The sequence below is a fragment of the Struthio camelus genome, chromosome 9 (assembly GCF_040807025.1).
Source record: "Struthio camelus isolate bStrCam1 chromosome 9, bStrCam1.hap1, whole genome shotgun sequence".
In the NCBI taxonomy this organism is placed as follows: Eukaryota; Metazoa; Chordata; class Aves; order Struthioniformes; family Struthionidae; genus Struthio; species Struthio camelus.
Genome location: NC_090950.1, coordinates 16,254,864 through 16,273,271, shown reverse-complemented (window position 1 = coordinate 16,273,271; position 18,408 = coordinate 16,254,864). Strand labels below are relative to the sequence as shown.

Here is an 18,408-nt window from a genome sequence, read left to right as displayed (position 1 = left end):
ACTTTTGATATACTAAATAAGCCAACTGCTAAAATATTTCCTTTGAGATTCCTCAAAGAGCATAATACTGCCATACTAAAGAGTTTAATGCAGTAGTTTTTTAAAGAGAGGGTATTTTTCCTAGAGCTTTTAAAAGCCTGTTTATTCTTAGTTCATAGAAAAGAGAAAGTGCAAGTCTTTATTTTGTTAGTGCTTACAAGGCTAGGAAAGAATTAAGACTTTTTAATTCAGATTTTCTTACAGCATGTATCTCTGCAGCAATATGTGCAATAATATAATGAAACAACATTCCCATAGACCACCATGGTTTTACTACAGACAAGCATGACCAGTTTAACTCTACTGTGTTCAATTTAATGCTTAAAGGAAGAAAATAAAATAAAAGCTTTGGATTACAGATGAACACATTTAGAAGCCTAGAACAGTATGCTAAACAATCAAGTAATATAATAGATACCCTGCTTATTCCACACATTAATTGCACAGACTGCTGTTAATCTAAGTTTGCAGCTACATTCTAGTATGTTTTAGGTCAGGGAGGACATGAGATAAATGGAAGTGGGATACAGAGTTATTATGTAGTGTTGTGTGTGAAATTGGTTTTGAGGAGTGGAGTTACGTAAATTCTCTGTGCTGCAGTCAGACACATTGCCCTTTCCACTCTTCAGCACATACAAAAGCAGAATAAAGTAGCGAGGAAGAACACTGCAGCTTGAGATATGCCCCAAATATAACAACATATACTGCCACTTTTTAAAATGAAAAGCATAGTGGGTTATGGCTCTTAACTCATAGAGATTCAGAACTTCAGAAACTTCAAGTCTGTGTTACTTTATACTCTGGTTTACTCAAATTTAGAGTCAAAAACAGATTTACCTTAAAACCCAGCAAGGCAGGGCGTTGTTCCAGCAGTCTCCCCAGCCACACAGTGCTGCCAGCACACACCATCAAGACCTAGCCTGAGGCTGCATTTCACAGCCAAACTTTGAAGGCACCAAACAACACTTCACATCACAAAACTTAGATCTTTCCCCTCTTAAAACCCAAGCCAACAAGCTGAGTGCCTCACCTAGCCTAACAGGCGCAGGACACCTGCTCTGCTGCCAGGACATCCCCAGGCACAGCAAGGCAGGCAGGGCCAGGCACCACTCACCTGGCACAACCCTCCACAGAAAAGCTGCAGGCTTGCACTTTCTGGTACAATCTCACACAGCACCCCTCCTGCATCACAAAGCCCCTCAGCTGTCTCATCACAAGGGAATTTCAGTCTTCACACACCTGAAAACAATTGCACCAGCTGGCAGCTAAATTAGTTCAAATTAATGCCCAGGAACGGTGGGGGAAGGAGGCTGGTGTGGTAGAGCATTACCTCCCAGGAGAACAGAAAACCATACTTGGCTGGACACACGTGGCAGAAGAGTTTCATTCAGATTGATTAGCAAGCATCTCCCAAGTAGCTTCAGGTTTGCTTCTCTAACCACTTAAGTCAATAGGACTTTGGACATTGATTATGGCAGCTGCAGGAATCTGCTTTACCAGAGTCGTTCAGCGCACATCTGCGAAACACTGTAATTCTCGGTGTTCATTTATTTCACCAGACGCTCTCTGTGTGACATTTTCCATATATTGCAGAAGGAAAAAAACACATAAAAATCCTCAAACCAAGCAACACAGGAGTTCCCTGTATACCCTTTGGGCTGAAAGTCTCTCTGTAAAATGAAAAATTATTCCTGAAGGGGACTTTAAGACATGACTTAATGCTTCCTCCTGCCCCAAGGAAGGATTAGCAACTCCTTAATACTTCTGACACATGCTTATTTCACTTGTTTTTTAAAAGTGCCAGTGACAGAAATGCCTTATTTCCACATTCAATCTGTGCAATGTTTCACTTTCTCAACTTTTATTTTTTATCATATTTAATTGAAATCTCCCTTGCCACCTTCCTTTTTCTTATCCACTGGGTTATTCCCTTCCTCTCCAGAGTGGCCTTCTCTTGGAGGAAGGAGATGTGACTGGCTTTTTTAGAATAAATAATCGCAAACCCAAGAAGTATCACTTGTTTTCTTCATCTCTGTTCTTTCTGCTTTCAGACTGACCTTTTCCGCTTGGGCCAACTCCTGCTTGCTATGCAGGGCACAGAAACTATTATAAACAGCCCAGATCTCACCAATTATCTCTGTATCCTGAAGCAATATGCCCCAGTCTTCCTTGACATACCTCTCACACAAGCCAGTGAAGTCTGTTGCAAAGCGTCCCATGCATTTTTCTTTCCACAGAAGAGAAGTAAATCAGTGGAAAAAATATTTACAGCTGACCATTATAGGAGAATGGAGCCCAAAAAGTCAATGAGAATCAAGATGGCTCAAATCTTTGGATTTTGTTACAGGACGTAACTACTAAATATTATACTGAATACATTTGAGTATACAGTGAGGTGCAGCCTTACATTTCCTATTCCCCAGCAAGTGTTCCTGTATTTAGATGCTCGTATATATATCAACTTTAGCTTCTGAGCAGTCAGGCCTTCTGCCTGGGGAGTGCCTCTGCCTGCTTTCATTCAGGGGTGCTAGCCTGATTTGTATGGTGCGCCCGAGCAGCAAAGCATGGGCAAGAATCAACTTGGATTCACAGTAAGAGATTAGTGAATACATGAAAACTAAAAATAACAAACATCTTCTAAACTAAAAAGAAATAAAGTGGTTATACATTGTCCATGTGGCAAGACAAATTGACGCAAAAGAAATGCGGTCAAAGAACAAGATGGACTAATATAATACCCAAGGGAAAGTCTAACTTGTTTTTTGCTAATTTATTTCAATCCAGGACAAGGAGGAAAGAGCAGGTTTTACCCTCTGTGACCTGCATATGGGGCAGCCAACAGGTTTGGTTGCGATATTTCGTTATGGCCTACCCCACCACCGTGGAATATAGCATACTGCTTTCCTGATGGTGGCATGTACCGCTAGAGGGGCGTCCGGGATCCTTCTGGATCCCGGGGTTAGTTGCCCTGAACTCAAGAGAGCGTCATTTGTCACGTATGAGAATTTATTAGAGATAAGAGGTTATAACAAAGCTAAAGTATAGTATAGCTAGAAATAGAACTGAAAATATATATGCGTATCAGGACTCTATGGTTCGATCATGGGTGCATGGTGCAATGACCACTCTCGCCCCTTATGGGCCACCCCTCTGGTACAGTTTTCCCCAGTTTCTCCTCGCCACGCTGTCAACATCAGGGGCATCCTCGCTGACGGGTGGTCCTCAGGTCCGCAGGCTGGCTGACGGTGGGTCCGCGCGCATGCAAGCCCGTGTAGCTAACTCCCTTTTACAGCCAGTCAGACCAATGCCGGCCCCGAGCTACACCAAAGCTGTGTGGCTCTAGGCCACCTGGGGCTGCGGTGTCACTTCCCTTCTGTCTGGCCTTGTCAGCCACGGGGTCCTTGGAGGGTGCACCGCCAGGCTGCAGCGACCCCGCAGCCTGGTGGCGCCAGCCATGGTGCAGTCAAGGTTCGTTAACTCCTGGGGAGTGTCCACAGCAAGCCCCTCTTCCAAGGGCTGCACCATCTGGAGCCCACGCTTGCCTGTGTGGCGCCTGTTAGAAAAAAACATACATATGTTCCTGTGTATCAACTTCAAAGCTTCTGAATACAAAAATACTAATCCACCTGGACAAAGAAAAAAAAAAAATGTAATCCTACAGAGGAAGAACTTATGTATTAAAATCTTTGTTACCTGTGTGCTTATATTTATCTCTTCTAGCTTCCCCTCTGAGGTTTTAATATATAATATTTCAGCAAGTGTAGACTTCCAAGACTCAGGCTGCATGCTAGTGGAAATCTGTGCCTACCCTTAGGACTTCCTAGAGAGAGCTTGCTAAGATTAATGTGGAAACCTTCCAAACTAGATACATAATGGTATAAATGATGAATGAAGACTATTATATAACCACATCAACCTTTGGAATATAAATTGTGGGTCTGGCTGTGGATCGCAGATACAGCATCACCTTCTTCCACTTTCTTCTCAAACGCAATCCTAGTTTATAATCATTGCAGGCCTTGTAATTCAGGTGTAGTTCACACTGACAACGGGGTGAGCCGGGTTCACAGAGGAAATGTGTCATCATTGCAGTCAGCCCTCCTGCAGTAAAGTATTCCTCTTCCACCCCTATTGTCCCAACTCTCTTTAATTCAGTTTAAGCTATGGAAGCAGTGCCTGTAAACCTCAGACTGCAGCAATACCGTTGCCTTTATTCTTTCTGTAGCCTCTGTAACGCATGAGCAGTTCTCCGCACCTGTGCAAGGAGCGGGAATGAGCAGAGCCAGTGCATCCACAGGTCAATCAATGCATGACATCACTTTCTTGCCTTCTCAACATGGCAACAGTATATGTTCATCTATGATGATCACCCATCCAGTGATGGTGCAGCACGTATTAAACTATATCTTCAGTTAAGGCTCAGTGAACAATTAACAACTTTGCAATGATACTACAGTTCAGTAATTCATGCTGTTTCAAACACCTCAAACCATCTGTTTTCAGAAATGTTAAAAGCTCTAGTGTTAAAAGTGTTCTTATCAGCAGTTAGTTAATCTCGTGATAAATTTGAGCAGTGAACTTAACAGCTTAGAAATAGAGTCAAAAGAAGCAATGTACAATTTCTATTTCAACACTTTTCTCTAATTGCTAATTGGACCTTCCTGGACCATGAAGATAACTGGGTTATTTTTTCCTCTCATTTTGTGATATCTGCACTTTTGCACACACTGTTCCTGGAGAACACAATGTTCCAGATGAGGGAAAAAACACTGATATATGGCAATTAGAGAAAATAGCAACCTGGAACTGTGACCCACATCAAGAGCATTAACATGTACTAAGTGAAGAGACACCACTAAAAAACAACCAATTAAAGACTATGTGAGAAGTGCCTTAAGTTATTCTGTTCCTTGAAAAGGTGCAGGCCACTGAGCAGGATAAAGTGCTTACCGGCAAACTGAAAATGGAATTTGCAGACAGCTCTCCCCAAACCTCACATCAAACTTGACATTTGCAATTTTAATACGTTTGTACAGTGACAGCATACAGAGCAGAAAAGCTGCTACAGTAATAGACAGCATGTCTGGTGTAGAAAGTGAATAAGCTCCTGTTTTTTGTTTCCTTAAAGTGAGGAAAATGCATTTTAACATGTGAGTGCTTGAGGTAATGATACATATATATTTTTAAGAGATGTAGGAGTGTGACCTTGTGGTTAGGGTATTGGACTCTTTCTTGGGAGACTCTCTTTATTCCTGACCATCTGTTGGCTTACGAGTTCTTTTGTAGCCCTTTGTGTCTTTCTGGAAACTTATTCCTCAAAACTAAAATAAGAAGGATGGTACATATTAGGTCTGCTTGATAGTTCCTCGCCTCCTGAAAGTTCAGCTTCAGCCATCTTGTACCTGCGCATTGCTCCAGCTGCGATGTCCAAGAGCAGTGTGTTGGTGCTCAGGACTATCCTCCTCCTGCCCTTCATGTCCTACTGCTGGGACCCCAGTCCTTAGCAGCAGCCTCTCCAGATTTGGTTTTGTTCATCTGAAAGTCAGGTAGCAATTAGCTGTTGTTAATTCTGTTTTTTCCCTACGAGTCAGCTAAAATGGCTACAGAAAGCATTCCCTCTCCCGGAGCCCGGGGTTGGTGCAGGCAGTGAAAGGGGGTGCGCTCAAAGGGGGTGAACACGATTTCGCACCAGAAGAAGTTATCTTCTGCGGGAATGTCACAGACTCACTTTGTACGAAAATATAATCAAGAAGGCTCGCTGGTAATTTACCGTGGAGATAGAAGGGAAGGAAAACACACGCTAGCGCTAGAATGGTGACTGCCATTTGCGCAGCCTTCACCCATGACAAAATACAAGATTTGTACTCATCTTTGTTGTGTCGCATTCCAGAACTTGAACCTCATCACTTAAAGTCACATCTGTGCAGAGGCAGCCACCAACTTCTGTGCCCTTAGAGACACAGAGGGAAAGCAATAAGTCAGAAAATACAGACTTTCAAATTCCTGCTGAAAAAGGACTGAATTTCTTTTCAGGTTTGAAACACTCATTTGGACTTGGAAACTTATTCCTGCTGTAGCTCTCCTCCAAGGAATCATTTAAACAACACGGTACTTGTAGTTACATTAAAACTCAAACTCGAGGTTTGAGTTTTTGAGAAAACATGCGTAAGAGACGCAGCAAGGAGAAACTGGTTTAATACTGACACTTAACCCTGTCAATTCTCCATCCGTAGAGTTACTTTCCTGCTCCCAGTGAACCTTTAAAACTTCTTTGTGAAGCTTTGGAAGCACGGTGTCTCATGTGTCCTTAAACACGTAAAGTCGCTCCTCTGTCAGGCAGAGGGCTCTCCAGCAGTTGCCTTCAACAGAAATTCTGCTTGTCGGAAACAACCCATCAGCGTTTTATCTCTTTGCAAAGCTCTAATTTACATGCCCCATAACCACACTGGCACTGGGGCATTCCTTTACAGGTGGTTTTAGAGCTGACTAAAAAAAGTAAAATTCAGTGTGAAGGTCTGACTGAGAAGAGCTTTATTCTATCTATGGCAGCCCTGACTTCAGTGGGAATATTTGTAAAGAAAACTACTATCCAGCGTTATATTCAGAGCAGTAATGTAGTATCCATAAAGCACATGATTTTATCTTCTATACCTCTAAGCAGATTTCACCACACAAATTCCTTAAAGCATTTTATTTATCCATTACGGTAGAAGAGGCTGTACATATACCCACAAAAATGTGCTTGTAAAAATTAATTTTCAAAGCAACAATTATCTTTCATGGTTTTAACAAAGGAAATGTATCCTAGAGGCAAGACTTTGCAGAGTGAAAAAGTTGGTATGTCACATGATAGTTATCCTGAGTCGCACATATTTATAATCTTACATGACACTGAAATACTAATTGGGAGACAAAGGGGATAATTTTAATATGACCTGAAAGAAATGTCTTGATAATTAACTAATAACAGATTTTTTTGTACAATCTATCAGGAACTGCAGTGTCAGATTTATTTCACACAGTTTTTTTCTGAGTAACTTCTTTTAACACTTATAATCTCTTTAACCTGAACTGGTCTGTATCTGTAGCATCAAAAGAAAAAAAGAACAATATGGAAGAGTAGTAAAGATTACATTCAGAATTCGCTTCCAAGCAGTTTCAGTGATATACGAGTCAAACTTAATGCTCAGCTGATCCAAATATGCATGTTATTTCATATATTTATACTCCCTGAAATTACTGGTAGAAAAGAAAGACCGAAGTAAAATGTAAATAGCAACCTGGAAGGCAAGCTTTAGATCAAATATGTACCACCTGCCACTGTAGTATTGCAGTTACTACTGACACAAGATGTTCATTTGTCTAAATAAGATCCTCTAACCTGTACAATCTTCCAAGGGGATTTAGGAAGCTGGTCAGATTTGTAAAGGCACTTCCAAGTGCCACCAGGTGAAAGATAGGAAATAGAAGCTGTGGGATTTTCAGCAGTGCTTAAATACTTCTAGTGGGAGTTTTGACAATCTACTAAATGTCTCCTTTCATTTTTAGGTGCTTAAATTCTTTTAAAAAATTGCACAAAGCTCCAGCTTCAGCTGATCTTCAGTTCAAGCCAAATCCATATAGCCAGCATTTTCTCGCGTTTGACTTTAGCCCTTCAGAGATGCTGCTTTACTAACAGCAAAGTGCTTTCAGTAAGGCTTTACATCCACAACAGAGGGTAAACCATTTCCAAAACCTACTGGGAGACCCTTGGGAGATGACTGGGGAGTAATTGAATTGTACAGTGATAGGCCCTGTGGAAAATCCATACAGTGACAGAAAGAGCAAGCCTAATTAGCAGGAATAGGCGAGACTGCTAGAAAGAGCAAGCCTTATTAGCAGGAATAGGTGATGACACAGGTCTGTGCAACTGGTGGAATTGCAGCAACATACACACAGCTGACTGTGTTGTATTTATGTGCTTTATACATACACTGTACAGACTTGGGGCTGACCTCCTTAATGTTTGAATTACATTTTAAAAAGTTCAAGGTTCGTAAGTCAGAACAATCAACTTAGAAACATGAAAAATTTGGTGCCATTGGTTTGCAGGGCTCTCAAGCCTTTAGTGAGAGATATCTCCAAATACTGAAGAGCAGATGTTTTGAAAACCTCGGTGAGAATATTTGACAGTGAGATACTGATTTTCATCAGTGCTATAATATGCTGTGTTCAGTGTATCAGAAAAGGAAAGTCTGTTTTCATGTTAAAGCTGAAGGACTTCTTGTTTACCTATTAGCAATTAGGCTAGAGAAGCATATCGGTATTTGTATTTTGTGGAACTAAAATGCACTATATCAGCTTCAGTGCCTTAAATTAAATGTTGACAAGAAAAGCTGGGCAAAAATTATTTGTTACCCCATCTGCCACTCAAAATGTCAAATCTGAGTAATGCCATTTTCCACTCTTTCCTGACATGCGCACATCATCAGATATTGTTTGGTTTTGCTTTGTGATGGCATTAAGAAAGAAGAGTTAAAACCAAACCGTAAAGGTCAGGTTGTTCCTTTTGGTTTGTCAAGCTGTTTAATCCTCTTCCAACATACTTGGATTTAGGGAGAGATGTAGGGAAGAGCAGTTTTAAGGGGCCTGAAGAAGATCTGTTCTCACACTGGAAAGCTCTTGGAGAAGAGAAAATTTATAAATTGCAGGACAATAAAAAATTCATATTATAAAAACATGTTAAGGATTGACATAAAGCTACATTTGTCAATATATGATGCTAACAGTTAGCAAGGATCAGTATGGCAGTAGGGAAGTTAGGCACATAAGCAAAATGGCTGGATTCAACTTAAAGCGTCTATAAATTTACCCTGCTTTGAGAAACGGCCTTTTTACATTGCCACTAGAACACAACTTTACATTAGCTCACATGGGAGAGACTACTTCTGTTTGGAATCTAAGGTTTAAATTACAGTCCCATAATAATGAATGTGTGATCCATCAAGTGATTATGGTAGGATTATTGCCAAACATGGTGGGATAGCTGTAATTGTCCCAGAAATGCAGGACACCTGTATTTATTACACTACTCTGAAATTTATCCATGCCATTGTATTTGAGGGGGTATATACCAATATATCTGCAAAACCACATTAGAAGAGCCAGTTATTGCTAGCAGCAAACACGTTTAATGACAAAAGAGTATGACTTCTGTAGGCTCAGCATTACATACGCATTTGCAGATGTTAATGAAGTGGAAAATTAAAAAAGACAACAGTATGTGAGACTTGCTATTTCCAGACACTCAAGTAAATTATTTTACTTGTCTAGAGCTAAGATTTTCTTTGTCAGAGATTACCATGCTCCTGATTTAAATTGCAAAAAGTGTGAAAGTGTAAATTACCAAATTTCTGTTTTTACTTTAGGCTGTTTGGCTCATCTGTGAGGATGTGCAAGTTAATTATTTTTATTCTATTAGAACAATGTTGTTGACGAGATGTGAGCAGAAGGGAGAAAGGGCATGCTGCCGAAGTTATTGTCAGATTCCCTGCTGGTAGTGCTATTTCACCTGTTAATGGGAATAAGATAAGAAATAGATCCATATAATCTGAGATGTCAAATTAGAGTGTTTTTCCCAGCCAGCTCCACATATAAAATAGCACGTTCACCATAAAATGCAAAGCTACATGTCAAAAAGAGCAATAGATTTGCATTGACTTAGTACCAGCAACAACAGGAATTAGATAGCTAAAATTGCATATTTGTATCTCAGTCCACTTCTCTCAGGCAGACTATTTAAAATCATGAAGAGGACAGCTGAAGCTATCATGGATTTTTGCAAATTCAAAACTCTCCTGTCCTGAATTAATCTGTAAACTGGGGCCTTGGCTGAGCAGGTATCAGCTCAGTGTGAACAGAGGCACACACTTTGTCACTCTTAGTCAAGCGGCTATGTGACAATAAATATATCTTTTCCTTCCGCAAAGGAGTCTTACACAGACAGAGTCTTATGCACACTTCCCCCCCCCTCCTCCTTCTGCGCAGTGGCCAAGGCAGTTGCTTTCACCATTCGCAGAAGCAGGTGTCCCTGGAAGGGGCCTGCATGCTACCAGTACCATGCAGACCCCTGTGCTACAGTTTCTGAATTTCACTCCTGAGCATGATCCAAAATCCAGTGAAGCCAAGGAAATGGCTCTTCTCATCTCTCCTGGGCTCAGCTGCTCCATCTCAAGGCAACTGGAAAGCCAATGTCACGCCAGTCTTCAAAAAGGGCAAGAAGGAGGAGCCAGGAAACTACAGGCCTGTCAGCCTCACCTCCATCCCGGGAAAGGTGATGGAACAGCTCATCCTGGAGGTCATCACTAAGCATCTGGAGGACAAGAAGGTGATCAGGAGTAGTCAGCATGGATTCACCAAAGGGAAATCATGCTTGACCAATCTGATAGCCTTCTATGACAGAATGACTGGCTGGGTAGATGAGGGCAGAGCAGTGGATGTTGTCTTTCTGGACTTCAGCAAGGCTTTTGACACTGTCTCCCATCACATCCTCCTAGGTAAGCTCAGGAAGTGTGGGCTAGATGAGTGGACGGTGAGGTGGCTTGAGAACTGGCTGGATGGCCGAGCTCAGAGGGTTGTGGTGAATGGCACAGAGTCAAGTTGGAGGCCTGTGGCTAGTGGTGTCCCCCAGGGGTCAGTCCTGGGCCCAGTCTTGTTCAATATATTCATCAATGACCTGGAGGAAGGGACAGAGTGCACCCTCAGCAAGTTTGCTGATGATACTAAACTGGGGGGAGAGGCTAACACACCAGAAGACTGTGCTGCCATTCAGAGGGACCTGGACAGGCTGGAGAGGTGGGCGGAGAGGAACCTCATGAAGTTCAACAAAGGCAAGTGCAAGGTCCTGCACCTAGGCAGGAATAATCCCATGCACCAGTACAGGCTGGGGACTGACCTGTTGGAAAGTAGCTCTGCCGAAAAGGACCTGGGAGTGCTGGTGGACAACAAGTTAAACATGAGCCAGCAGTGTGCCCTTGTGGCCAAGAAGGCCAATGGGATCCTAGGGTGCATTAGGCAGAGTGTTGCCAGCAGGTCGAGGGAGGTGATCCTGCCCCTCTACTCAGCCCTGGTGAGGCCTCACCTGGAGTACTGTGTCCAGTTCTGGGCTCCCCAGTACAAGAGAGACATGGCACTCCTGGAGAGAGTCCAGCGGAGGGCTACCAAGATGATTAGAGGGCTGGAGCATCTCTCCTATGAAGAAAGACTGCAAGAGCTGGGCCTGTTCAGCCTGGAGAAGAGAAGATTGAGAGGGGATCTCATCAACGTGTACAAGTATCTGAAGGGGGAGTGTCAAGAGGATGAGGCCAGCCTCTTCTCCGTGGTGCCCAGCAACAGGACAAGAGGCAATGGGCAGAAACTGAACCACAGGAAGTTCCATCTGAACCTGAGAAAAAACTTCTTCACTGTGAGGGTGACAGAGCATTGGAACAGGTTGCCCAGAGGGGTGGTGGAGTCTCCTTCGCTGGAGATATTCAAAACCCGTCTGGATGTGATCCTGGGCAATATGCTCTAGGTGACCCTGCTTGAGCAGGGAGGTTGGACTAGATGATCTCCAGAGGTCCCTTCCAACCTAAACGATTCTGTGATTCTGTGAACTGGAAGTGGCTAGTGACAGGAAGCTACATTTTATAGGCAGGATGGCTATGATATATCAAGCCTTTATTCCTAAAAGCAAATAATCTTCCAGCATAGATAAGAGAATTAAAGACGGAAAACAACATGAAGCATAGCATGAATCAGAATTCATTTATAGCGTATGCATGTGATTCCATGAAAGCTACTAACAAAAGATGGATGTTTTCATTCAGTTATATTATTTATAAATATAGGCAAAGCAAATACCAGGACTAGAAAAAAACCCTCTTCTAATAAAAATAATGTATTTTGGAGAATGAAAAATCTTCAATAGCCATTAATCGTTAATAAGTCAGTATTTTCCAAAGACATTAGAAATCTATTATTTCCTGTTTTTGCATGGAAGAGGTGGTGGTATGCCTGGTTCTACAGTACCCATTGTTTTATGCTCTTCCTTGGTTTTAAATTATTTTAGGGTTGAGACTGTATTAATACTGACAGGAACTACAGGCAGAGAAATCAAAGCTATTTGCATTCAATCCTGGATTTCACAAGACTTGAGGAAGACGATGACTTTTGTGTTTAAGGATGAGTGTTTGCTAATAGTGCTGGCAGCACAACAGTGCAGTTGACCTTACAAATATGTTTTTACATGCCCAAGGAGAAATATCAAAGTCTTTTTAAGATTTCATTAGAAGTGAATGTGTCACTTTTTGAACCAGTATCTTCCTTTCCTGAAAAAAAAAAAAAAAAAGGAAACTTACCAGACTTTCCTTTGCCTTTAACTTTTCTTGGGTTATTTGCCACACGGGAAGCTAAAAGCACTAGAAGCAACCTGTTCATTGATGGTATTATACAATCTCCCTCCCTAAAGAGGAATTACTTGTCATTATTTCTCTCTCCTGCTTTTGGATTGACTATTTTGACTATATTTTAACAGTTCTGCAAAATGCTCTCCTTGCACATGGGGAGAAGAGGATTCCTGGGCAGTGACGCAGGACAAGTTTCACATGGGATGGAAACACATAAAGCAGCCGCTTTTGGCAAGCCATAAGCTGTTTCCCTTGCTGCCGTGCAGTTCTCTGGCTCTAAAGATGAGGAGGCATGTCCAGCATGTGTCAGTCAGATACCCAATGAATAAAGTATCTTGCCATCAGAAACTATCACTAGCAGGAAAAAGGCTCCTTACAAAGGCTGCCTGCAGCATGGCCCCTTAGTGCTCTGCCCAGAGCCCTTCATAGCCCCCCGCGGCACATGGAGACGTTTGGGGTCTCCTCCTTTACGCAGAGCCAGCAGCAGGGCCGGGGCATCCAGGTTATTTCCTGAACAGACAATGCCATCTTGCTTTTTTTTTTTTTTAAAGCTTGGAGATATATATGCATGTATATGTACACCATATATATTATCATAATAAAGCCAAATGATTCTATTTTTTTCTGCTGTTTGATATCACTTTATGGAGTTCAGAAGAAAGTGAGGATTTGCAAAACAACTATCTGTGACTTTTTTTTTTTGATAGCTTTTAAATCCAAAATGTAGAAAGATATTGCAGACAGACAATTTTTAGAACTCATTCCTTCTCCCCAGTTACAAAAAAAATGCAAAGGTTATGGTGAGAGATTGGTAAATATATCTTGTAATATTTACTTCCAAACATACATTCTTAAATAAATAGATTATATATAAAGTTGGGAAAAAAAATCAGAGATCACACTTGAAAGAAAATTCTACAAAGGCAATTTTTTTTTTTTTAATTCATCACACTTGGCACTATTCACAAACCAGTATGCTGACCATTGTCTGGCACTGACAGCATCCTTGCCATTTCCAGTAACAGAGGTGTTCACTGTGAGCTTTTTCCTTAAGCCTCTCATCCTGCACGAGAACGCCTCTGTGGCACATAGCTTCATTGAAAAAAGGATGATCTGCCTCTGCACATCTTCCTCGTAGCCTATCAAAGTCACAGTCATAATTGCATCTGATCTCTTGCGCTAGTGCTCCTCGCTATTGAGAAAGACTGGCACAAGGCAAATACAGATTTCTTTCTTTTTAATTTGCACATTTGAGCCCTTCTGGATGTGTACGTATGCCTCAGTGTTGAAATGTGGCTCAACAGTTCTTACTGGTTTAGGTGCTGGATCGCAAGAATAGTACTATGGGGTTAAATTGGATCCAAAATATTATTTTCACCCTTCATGTAGGTGTGTTAATTTTTATTTAAAAACAGCACAACTGTTTTTAAATGTGACATTTTCCATTGACATCGTAGTCTTTCCAAAGCCCTACAGATACTGTCTGACTTTAATGGCACAGTTTACTTTTTCCCTTCCAAGCAATCATGATCTCAATGGAAATGACGCTAAGAGATGCTCCCACTGAAACTGGGTCTCAGGAGACAGAGTTTTAATGGAACCAGTTCAATACACCTTTAACACAATGAAAACACTATTAACAGTAACTAAAATGCATTCATAAAAAGTTTATTTTCAAATGCAAAATCCTTGGTCTTTACAATTTTAAAGACAGGAAAAAAAAACTGTGATGTGTTACACTGACATTATGCTCTCCCTCCCTGAAGCTCTGCAGATACAACACGACTTCAATGGCACAGTTGCTTCCACTGAGATGAAGATTGCTTGGAAGAGAAAAAGAAGTGACACTAAGATTCTCCCACTGAAATTGTATCTCTGGGGATAGGGGTTTCATGGCACCAGCTCAGTTTACTTCTGACAAAGAAAACACTCTTAAGAGCGTATTCATAGCAGTCACTGCTTTTCAAATGCCAAATCCTCAATGGTTTGGGCTTCAAAGTAAGCACAGCCCTAACAAATTTTGCAAAATCAAGCACGAGCTGAGCTAATTTCATGCAACTAACCTAAAAGAAACAAGGGCAGAGGGACAAGATAGCCAGCAGCATCATGTGTGTCCTGTTGACAGGAGCTGTATCTACACTGCATGATCATGGATCACACTTGCTGCAGATAAAGTGTTCAAATATTTTAGTAGAAGTCTGCTATCTGCAGAGATATCAATGGAAATTCACTCATCAGCCTGAAGGATTTGCCTGAAAAGAGCAAAAATTGTTTGGCTCCCATACTATTTCTTCTGTCAAATCTCAGATTTCTGCGATAAACTCCTGACAGTTAGCTATACCCCTGAAAAACACAGCGAAACCGGACTGCTGTCAAACAGCCATTTTGTCCCTTGATTTATCTAAAAAAAAAAAAAAAAAAAGTGGAGTCATTTGGTGAAACTTAAACAACGCTTTCAACTAGTCAAAACAAGACTGTCAATGAGAATAAGCTCAAATATTTTCAATTTGAAATTTTACAACGCAAAAAATTAAAAGTAACTAAAAGACACTATTAAAACGGAACTACTAGACAAACTTAGACTGCTCTGGTCACTTGCCATTCTTATTTTATAACATGTAGTCTTACTAATAACCTAGTGTTTTGTTTGTCCTGCCCACAAAAAAAACCAAAAAAACTTCCTTTGGCACTATGCAGTGCCATGTAGTTTGCTATGTAGTTTCCTTTAGTAATGCCATGTAATCCATGCTAGTATGGTTTACAAGAACAAGCAATGTGACTGAAGTGAAATGCTGCCTGTTACAATTTTTTTTTTTTAATTATGAATAGAACCAATCTTACTGCAATAACAACAATAAAACAAAACCAGTAAAGTTGGAGAACTTATAAATACTGTCATTGCTGGCATGCAAAAGAGCACTCAGAAAATAAAATCTTAATCCCTGGAAATAAAGAGAAGCGTAGCTGTTGACTTTTATGTGAATGGTATTTCATGCAAAGAGTAATAAATGTGTATTTTCTTGAGTGTTGCAGAATGACAGTAATAACAAAGGTTTTCAAAGGCATCTCTTCTGGGTAGTTACAGCCCAAATTAAGAGTGCAAGAAAGGCCCTACTAACAAGACCCAGTTAGTGTTACTGACCTGCTGATTCCTGTTTTAATGGGAAATGATTCGAGTTTCTGCATGTCAGTGACATTTCCTGTCTGAGAATTCGTTCACGCTATTTGCTTTCAGGTAAACAAATAAGAAAGAGACAAAAAAATCCCAGATACCACTAAAGAAAAGAAAAAGAAATGTACTGCCCTTTCTTTAACCCTACAAAACGCACTTAGATGCAGCTCTGAGAGGAAAACGTGATACTACATGAGGCAGCAGGTACTGCATGAGGTAGACCCACTTTACGGTCTTCTAAATCAGAGCGCCGGGAAGACCCTGGGCTGCTCTTGAGCCCTGGCGCCCAAGCACTCTGCCCTCCGCCTGCCTGCCCACAGCCCGGGGGCAATCCCCTCGACAGGATCCTACTCACCGCACACGCTCTCCCCCATCACATCCCTCCCCACTTTCCAACATGCCGATCACAGGGAAGAGAAGAAGGATCTTCATATTTTCCATGAGTAAAATTCATCAGGATTCATATTTTCAAAATGACCTCAGCTTGCCAGCATCATCTGCAGTTTTCATGTCCGAACCTCTGTACACACAAAATTGTTCCTGTGTTCATACGTGTTGAAAGGGTTCACATCAATCAAGAGGTGCGGGCACACTGCACCGCATGCTCCAAAGACATTGGCAGTTTGAAGTTCATGAAAGACCTACGTTATCTTCTTTGCTGTAGAGCACAGGGTGCGAATTCATTGTTCTCTGGTTTTTCATGTGAAAAATTTGATAGTAAAAACTGTAGAAATACTTTGTACATAGTACAAAGGAACGTTGCCTGTGGCACTGGAACAAAGATGAGATCAGTTTTGCATTTCTTTGTCCTCATCGTCCAGACAGCTTCCAACCTTTCCACTCGTTTTCTTCAAAAATTTTAAATTCTTTTACACTTACTGAAATGCACCTTTACATTTACATTTGAAAATTGTCTACTGTTTAAGAATTGATTTAGGCAATCAATCAATGAAATCCTTCCAAGGATCCTATTTAAGTAATATGATTTTGGTAATGTTTTTCAATGTTTAAAACTTGCTTTTATATTACGTTAGAGAATATATCTGTACACAACACACACCTAAACTTTTTGTAATGAAATATAACTGCATTTGGGGGGGGGGGGGGAATAAAGATACATACACAAGATTTCATATCTTGACAAAAAGATTTTAAAAGCTCAGAATCCATAATTTGTTCTATCTGCAGAAGGCTCCTATTTTTGTAATTAATACTCTAGTGCCCCGTCTCATTTACATGTTGTTGCAACTTCCTGAGAAAAGACCTTTCTGGGGAAAGGTGCATTGCTCACACAAATTCCAAAAAAGCCATAGATTGCATTAACTTCACTAGTTGATGCTAAGACTTTAATAATCTCTGGCAAAATCTTGTATTTCCTTTTTTCTTTTTCTACTACCAATGCTTCTGTTGTATTTCTTACAACTCTCTTAGTGTAAGGAACAAAAACACCAGTATAGACAAAACTCAAATAGTTGCCTAAGCACTGTCTTATTTTTGGAGGAACTGTCAAATCTGAATCTAGACATTTTGAAGATATTCAACTTTTCATATTGGGCAACAGTCACCCTTGGCCACAGCCCAACCAATTCATGTAACGTTAACCAGCTGTTGAACCTAAGTAGATACCAGCATATCCTTACGCTCAGACATATATATGTCGTTACATTATTTCTTTCAGCCTCTAATTGAAACAGAAACTCCATTTATCCTCCAAACGGAGGAGAGAGTACAGCAGGGAGAGCAAATTCACGTACGTATACCACCTCTCAGGAGTACAAGTTGGAGCTGCTTTTCTTCTTTTCTGCACTAGACACCAGAGGCTCCGATGGGAGGCTGCTGAAGCCATTGGGTCTGTTCCCTGTGTGCCAGGCCCAGAGCTAGCACACAAAGGATTGGATCTTAAATGAGATTGAGAAGAAGGGCCAAGTTCAGTATTAGAACATGAGGCACATTTGGTTAATGACAGCACATTTAATTCCTTAAAAGATGATAACATGAACTGAACCGAATGCAAAACCGCATGTAAATGTATGGCAAAAGAAAAAGAGTTCAATTTGCTATTAAATTATCTGAGGGAATATTGGTCACCATCTTTAATTCAAAACTAAGTCATAGGCTATACAAACGGGTATGTGCTCCCAAGAAGTGACATTCACTCCCTGAACAAAGATCAACAATAAAGTATAAGTTAGAGTAGAATTATTTCATATCACATAACATATTGCTTAGTTCCACCACATGTGAGCAATGCTTTACCTATACATCATACAGCATCTGCACTGTGAGTTTGACTAAATATAGAAGTGCTTGCAGGATGGCCTCAGCTTTGGTGGTATCTAGATGCGTTCCTTGGGTAAACTCATCGAGGATAGCTTTCGGGAATAACGTACTGCAATCGCAGAAAGCCTGTGAAGCCATATACACGCGGTACTGATTCAGCATCACCTCAGAACAGAAGCAGAGTACCACACATCAGTGCAGTAGGCAGATACAACATAACAAATGCTTGAGATCAAAACCTCACAGAAAAACTCTTGTTTCTTCCTTTTTTTTTTTTTTTAATGTTCCTTTTTATTTCCATCCTGGGCTTCTTCCCTCTTTCAGTGTTCTTAAAACAGTGACATAAGTTGACCGTGGGGAAAAAAGGAACTCTACACCAAAGGACATGCAACAAGCATTTAGTACATGCAAAAGTGGTTGCAAGTTTTTGCAGATGTAAAGAAAATTGTCTGGCTTGTATTCAGCAGTGAAGTAGACTAAACCTACTGAAGT

At 41.0% G+C, this 18,408-nt stretch overlaps 1 long non-coding RNA gene across 1 annotated transcript in view; it reads right to left on the bottom strand.

The window, feature by feature from the left end:
• Positions 1–341: 341 nt before the first annotated feature.
• The window catches only part of LOC138068154 (uncharacterized), a 226,772-nt gene continuing 208,705 nt past the window's right edge, over positions 342–18,408 (bottom strand). The window contains exons 9-10 of the long non-coding RNA XR_011142809.1: positions 5,442–5,989; positions 342–3,592 (exon numbers count right to left, since the gene is read on the bottom strand). This is a non-coding gene — a long non-coding RNA (uncharacterized lncRNA). The remainder of the gene's footprint in view (positions 3,593–5,441; positions 5,990–18,408) is intronic.